General features: G+C 49.5%; 1 protein-coding gene across 6 annotated transcripts in view; it reads left to right on the top strand.

The window, feature by feature from the left end:
- Window positions 1–718: 718 nt before the first annotated feature.
- KIAA0232 (KIAA0232 ortholog) overlaps window positions 719–7,107 on the top strand; it is an 88,282-nt gene continuing 81,893 nt past the window's right edge. For all 6 annotated transcript variants that reach the window (XM_032254130.1, XM_032254129.1, XM_032254128.1 and 3 more), the window contains exon 1: window positions 719–913. The gene's annotated coding sequence lies outside the window, so the exon portion shown is untranslated. The remainder of the gene's footprint in view (window positions 914–7,107) is intronic.

The raw sequence follows: 7,107 nt of genomic DNA, 5'->3' as shown, positions 1-7,107 counted from the left end.
GTCACATTTAGGGAAGGTGGGTGGGTGTGAAGAGACTTTGATTAAAAGGTTAAGCACATTTTTGGTTTCCACTTTCGAATCTTCCAGAATTTATTTTTGCCTACTTAATTAAAAAAAGAGCCATGTCACATTTCTTTAGCTTGTCTTCTGGGTTCCTTAACAACAACAACAAAACATTAAAGTCTTTATTTTAAACCGCCTACTCCAGCCATCCCAGGACGCGGCGAGGAGGGGGCGCGGACAGGTGGCGCGCGTGCCCGGGAAGGCGGGGGCTGCACCGCGCCGCGGGCGGGGCCGTGCACGCCGAGCCCCACTTCCCCAGCCCCGCTTCCCCAGCGCGGGCCGGGGGCCGGGCGCGGCGGCGGAGGTCGGGGGCTTCTGCCGAGGGCAGTCCCACGTGCCCCTCCGCGGGAGGCATCTCTTCTCCGATGCCCAGCACACGGGTGGGCTCCCGCTTCCTGCCCGCCCTCTCACCTCACAGCGCCTTCCGCCGCCCCCGCCTGGCTGCACTGCGCGCCCCGGGCCCTAGACCCCCTGCCCCGCCGGCCCCAGCACCGGCCTGGCCCCGGCGCCGTCAGCCTGTGGCCCATCTCCCGCGCGCGCCCGCGGCCCAGCCGGAGGGAGGGGCAGGGGCGGGGCCCGGCCGGCGCTGATGTAATCCCGGCACCCGGGCGGAAGGATATGGAGCGCGCCCCTGGTTGGCGGGGCTCTGAGGCCAGTTGCCGGGTAACGGAGCGGAGCGGCTCCCGGCGCGCCGCCTCCCGCCCTCCGCCGAGTGGCGCTGGGGCCGCTGCCGCCGCTTTACGTAAGGCGCAGGCCAGGGCCGCCCGGCGCTCCGCAGCCGCCCGCAGCCCCTCGGAGCCAGAGGAGAGGCGCCCCCGCCGGCCGCCGCGCCGCCCGGCAGCCTCGGCAGGTACCGCGGGCAGGCGGCGGGGAGGGAGGGCGCGGAGTGGCCCCTCTGCCGGGTGGGCGCGGGCCTGGGCAGGCCGGCCGCTGGCCGCCGTGGGGCTCCGGGGCCAGCCTCAGGGAGGCCGGGCCGCCGCTGGGGGCTCCGGGGCCAGACCGAGGGAGGCCGTGCCGCCGCCGGGGGCTCTGGGTCTAGACAGAGGGTGGCCGGGCCGACGCCGATGGCTTCGGGGCCAGACCGAGGGAGGCCGGGCTGCCACCAGAGGCTCCGGGGCCAGACCGAGGGAGACCGGACCGTCGCCGGGGACTCCGGGGCCAGACGAGGAAGCCCGGGCCGCCCCAGACCCTGGTGGTGCCCTGGCGTGCTGGTGAGCTGTGGGCCCTGGGACCCCCGCCCAGACCCCAGGTCGCCGGCACCCCGGCTTGCCGCTCGTGCGCCCGGGTGGGCAGCGGACGATGAGTCCGCACAATGGGTTGCCGTCAGCAGCCTCCTGCTTGGGGCAGGTGTCGCCGCGCCGGGGAGGCTCTTTCGGGGGAGGTGAGGCGGGGGTGCTTAGACGTGAGGCTGTGGCGCGGAGCCCCGAAAGCGGGTGCGGGAGGAAGGCTTCGACCGGCGGGAGGCGCCCGACGTCCCCGGCAGCGGGGTCAGGCCGGCAGGCTGGGCCGCTCTCTCGCGTCCCCTCCGTTCTCCTCCCCTCCAGCATTGTCCTTTTGGGGCCCGGGGAAGGGAAAACCGCGGGGCGGGGGAGGAGGGCCGCAGGCGGGCGGGGCCGGGAGGCCGGCTGAGTGACGGGCGCGCCGGCCTATGGCGCGGCGCGCGGCGCGAGGGGCGGGCCTGGAGGGCGGGGCCGGTGTGGCGCAAGGTTTGGCGAAGGTTACAGCTGGAGCTAGGAGTGACAGGCCCACAGTCACCCTCGCGCCGCCGGGCAGACCCCGGCGCAAAGGGCGCCCCGAGATGCTGCGGAGCCTCTTCCTGCTCCTTTCCAAGAATACGCGTCTCCAGCAGGCATTTCTAAAGCTCCCTGCTTCTTCCCGCTGGAGAAACCAGTGTGTGTCTTGTTAGAAATGCTTCGTGTTGCCCTAGAATTCAGTTTGCATCTTGTGCGCAGATTGCAGGACCTGCCGAGCTCTTGGTACAGACCCCTAAATCATGCAGAACTGTTTTGATTTCTTTTTTGCCACCTTTCTGTTTTTGTCCTCTATAGACAAGTTATAAAGACTTAATCTAGTTAAAAACATAGGAAGATTCACTGGAGAGGAGGCATGCGATTCTTGGAAAAATTTATATAAATGTAGTTCTTGCTGATAACTACCTGAGTTGGATACTTTGACTTATTGCCCAAGTTCCTAAGAAGGGGTTTTACATTTCTGGGTCTTGTTTTTAAAACAATGTTAGAAAGCTTGTGAGGGGGTAGGGACGAGCAGTTTTGATAATAGACGATGCTGTGGGTAAGACTGAACGGGAATCCCCAAGATAGATCCTTCCTGTGCAAAATAAGACCCATTCCAGAACACTTTGACCATATCGTGGACTTCGAATTTAAAGGGGGAGGGGACGGGGGAGTGGAATCTATCATTCTGCATTTTCAAGGTCATGTATTCTTCCATCAGTTATTTTGGATTGAACCATTCTGAAATAGGTCTCAGAGTCTCTCTGTCGTTTCCTTATGACAGAACCTATTTCTGAGATTGTGCCTTTGCATACCTGTAGAAGCTCCTTTCAATTAATACATCTTATAACTCAGATCCAATTGTACTTGCTAAATAATGAATTTTTAATAATTCAAAAAGTAGTTTACTGCTTCCATTTTGGGTATAATGGTTTTTATGTAAGCCCGTTACATGAGTGAAATGCCAGTTTTAAACATTGAAGGGAGGGGAGAATATTCTTACTTAGCTCCATAGGAAGTAGAATTCAAAGTGCAGGTGCTTTTTTGTTTGCTGTGGAGAAAAAGTATAGGTCTTTGACATGACGTTAACGTAAGTCAAATTCAACTATTTTAAAGATAATTAGCTTGTTACACAAGTTGCAAACATTTAAGAAAATAGATGAATTTTTAACACCGCCAGTGGTAATACAGGGTAATGTAGCTGGCTCACTCTGTGCTTTATTGTATGGTAGCAATCTTCAAAAGAAATTAATTGTTCTTTATTTTTCATTGTGTGGATAATTACTGAGCCTGGGCTTTGTCCTTGTTTTCATAGCATTTGACTTGACAGTTAATGGCTTGTTAGCTAGTTTCCTCATCTGTAAAATGGGAAGAATGATGACACCTGCTTCACAGTGTTTGGGATGATCACGAGAGGGAAGACGTGCAATAATTTCATCAACACTGAAACCCTTTTAAAATACTGGACTAGTGTAATTGTTAAAACCTCAGATTGCTTGCTTGGCTTAAAGGTTTTAGCTTTGTCTTCAGGCTCTTCCCCACCCCTTTTTCTCCATACTTTGCCTGGCTGCCAGAGTTCTCTTTCCTGAACACAGATCTTACCAGCCTCTGGCTCAGCAAGCTTCTAAGACTGCCTGTGGTTTGGAGCTTAGAATTCAGAGATACCAGCATCACAATTCAGGCCCCTTGCAGTCTGGTCCCCAGTCATCTCTGTACTTTATCTTGTCGTCTTTGTCCGCTTTCCACACTGTCCAGCTAAACAAGACTGCTCTTGATTCTGTGAACATCCCAAGCTATTTCAGACCTTTTTTGCTTATATTCTTTTCTCTGATTGGTATGTCCTGTCTGAGTCCCATTCCCTCCAGTTCTTAAAAGTTCATATCAAATATTCTGTTCCCTTTGGAGTACTTTGGAAGTCTTTTTAAAATGAATATTCCTTTCTGCAATCATAGTTCTCTATTTTTCCCTCATCATTATATCATATTGTATTATAAATTGTTCATAGTAAACTCTGTGGCGTCTATGTCATCATTTTGTCCCAACACCTTGCTCAGGCGTTTAAACATAAAGTGCTTAAATGTTGGTTAAATAAAGTCAAAGTCTGTAATCCACCTTCTGGAATATGTTAATGTTATAAAGTATATTTGTTTATTTTTTTCTGACCCTGGCTTTAAGTCTCCAAATGATTTTTTTTTTCTTTTTTAAAGGCAGGGTCTTGCTCTGTCACCCAGGCTAGAGTGCAGTGGTGCTATCACAGCTACCTCCCAGGCTCGAGTGATCCTCCCACCTCAGCCTCCTGAGTAGCTGGGACCACAGGCATGCACCCCCACGCCCAGCTACTTAAAACAATTTGTTTTCTTTGTTTTGTTTTGTTTTGTAGAAACAGGGGTCTCCCTGTGTTGCCCAGGCTAATCTTGAACTCCTGGACTCAAGCAATCCTCCCACCTCAGCCTCCCAAAGTGCTGGGTTTACAAGTGTGAGCCACCACACAAGACCCAGGTGAAGTATTTTTAATAAACATCAGTGCCAACCACAACATTAGAAATGCAGTTTTACTATATTGAATATAGTTACTATTAAGAATATTTCTTTACAGTTATTTTTGGCCTTTCACATAATCACATAGTAAGTGGTATTTTATACAAAGTAAAAACTGTCACCTTCCGATCTGTATCTAAACTTTTAGGGTCTAATGAAATAGATGCAGCACCTGCATTGCTGACTAAATCATTGACCCGTTTTTTGCGTAGAGGGAACCAGAGCACAAGTATAAAAATATTTCTTATATTTGAAGTATGATTTAATTCCCAAGAGATTACATGCTTTTTCTTTAAGGGTTTTCTTTTTTGGAGATTTATTATATGCATCAAAAGCAATTGTTTTTGAGGGGGCTTCTTAAAAGAATGATAGAACTGGATTTGAAATATTCAGGTTTGCTTCTTGTCCATGGACAAGTTTGTTAAATCTCTCTTGGAAGTCAGTCTGTATTTGTGAACTGAGAACAATTACCTGGACTCTTTTTGCTTTGTAGTACATATAAAGTGGCTATACTTTGTATACTGCACATCCCTGCCCACATATAAGGTAATAAGATGTTTTGCTTTATAGCATTTTTGTCCTGCTCACTACCTAGCCTGGAAACCCTTAGAGACTTCCTTTGTTGACCAGATTTTTACCTCCATGAGTCTTTTCCATCAGTCTTTTCCTCTTTTCTTTCATGTTTCCTCTGCCCCTCCCCTCTCTGAAGCTGTTACTCCTTACGAAGATAGTTGCTGTAGTCCTCCAACTGGCCTCTCTTTTCTGGTCTCTCGTCCTTCTCTGTCCTGTTGTCAGGATTATTTAATATGCAAATCAAATCCTATCATACCCCCTCTCTCAAGTATACATCAGGGGTTCTCAACTGTCATATCCCTGTTCCATCACACCTGAGGGATATGACAGTTTTGTTGGTAAGATCATGGGCTTTCTCCTCTGAAGATTTTTACCTTAGAAGTGCTACCACCCTCCTCTCCTGGTTGAGAGTTAGTGTTACAGAGTTAGGAAATCACTCTAAGATCTTTGCTATCTGGCCTACTTCTTTCTTTTAGCTTGATCTTTTACTGTATCTCTTCTTTTTTGTTTTTGTTTCTGTTTTTTTGAGGCAGGGTCTTGCTCTGTCATTCAGGCGGGAGTGCAGTGGTGTCATCTTAGCTCACTGGAACTTCCACCTCCCTTCCTCCTCCTGCCTTGGCCTCCTAAGTAGCTAGGACTACAGGCATGTACCACCATGCCTGGCTAATGTTTGTATTTTTTGTAGAGATGGAGTTTTGCTATGTTGTCTAGACTGGCCTCAAACTCCTGGGCTTAAGCAGTCTGTCCAACTTGGCCTCCCAAAGTGCGGAGATTACAGGCATGAGCCACCTCGCCCAGCCTGCGTCTCTTCTTGTCACCTTATATTTCAACACAAGACCTCTGGCCACTTCCATTATTGGCAGACTACTATGAAATATCCTTTCTGCCTTTTTCTCCCTTTCAGAATCTTGGAGACTTGTCTTAAATGCTGCTACTTCTACTTCTGTAACCTGCTTTTCAGAATTAACTGCATTGTTTTTCTCCCGCACAGTGCTAGCCTGATGTCTCCACTCATCTGTTTTTTCCTTATGACCTTTTAGTTTATATCCATGGAGGGCTTTCCTGGATTATAAGCTCCTTGAGAGAGATAGAGGAAAATCTTAATCATTGCTAATTTCCTCTAGTGTGCAATATACTCTTTTACAAATAGTACTCGTTTGTTAAATGTTTGACTGAATTAGCTCAGAATATATAGTCTCTGAGTTCAGGAGAAGGGGAATAGAGTTGGAATGACTTTGTATGAGAATGTTGTATATCCACGTGACTCAGAACAGGGCCCAGCATATAGTAAATGGCAGCTTTTTACCTATTAAGTTGAACAGGTGGAGAGAACACTAGTGGTTGGGTAACTTGGTTGATTGTATATGCTAGTTTATTTTGACAGTGTCCACATATTTATTTCTGGTGTGTATGTAAAGAAAAAAGTCATCTCATTTTCTTTCTTTTTTTTTTTACCCAAGTCTTGCTCTGTTGCCCAACCTGGAGTGCAGTGGCGTGATCTCAGCTCACTGCAGCCTCCACGAGTTCAAGCGATTCTCCTGCCTCCGCCTCCCCAGTAGCTGGGATGCAGACATGCACTACCATGCCCGGCTAATTTTTGTATTTTTTAGTAGAGTCGGGGTTTCACCATGTTGGCCAGGCTGGTATTGAACTCCTCACCTCATGATCTGCCCGCCTTGGCCTCCCAAAGTACTGGGATTATAGGTGTGAGCCTCCGTGCCCAGCCACTCATCTCATTTTCACTTGTACCTACGTGCTTTCATTAGTTTTGCGAGTAAGTTGGAGAGAGCTTTTGCATAAACAGATTCATGACGGTGGTCCTAAATTGTTCTGAAGACAGGCAAAGCTGTCTGTAGATGAGCAGGTTTTTTGCATATGGTTTAAGAAAGTCTGGAAAATTGGCCAGGCACACTGGCTTACGCCTGTAATTCCAGCACTTTGGGAAGCGGAGGTGGGAGGATCGCTTGAGCCCAGGAGTTTGAGGTGTGCCTGGGCAAATGGTGAATCCTGTTTCTACAAAAAAATTTTAAACATTAGCCAAGTGTGGTGACACATGTCTGTAGTCCCAGCTACTCAGGAGGCTGAGGCAGGAGAATCTCTTGACCCTAGGAGATCGAGGCTGCAATGAGCCATGCTTGCACCACTGTGCTCTAGCCTGGGTGATTGAGTGAGACCCTGCCTCCAAAAAAAAAAAAAAAAA

The sequence above is a fragment of the Sapajus apella genome, unplaced genomic scaffold, assembly GCF_009761245.1.
Source record: "Sapajus apella isolate SASKATOON/1434 unplaced genomic scaffold, GSC_monkey_1.0 scaffold85, whole genome shotgun sequence".
NCBI classification, from domain to species: Eukaryota; Metazoa; Chordata; class Mammalia; order Primates; family Cebidae; genus Sapajus; species Sapajus apella.
The sequence above is the reverse complement of the archived record's forward strand: the minus strand, read 5'-3'. Positions and strand labels throughout refer to the sequence as shown.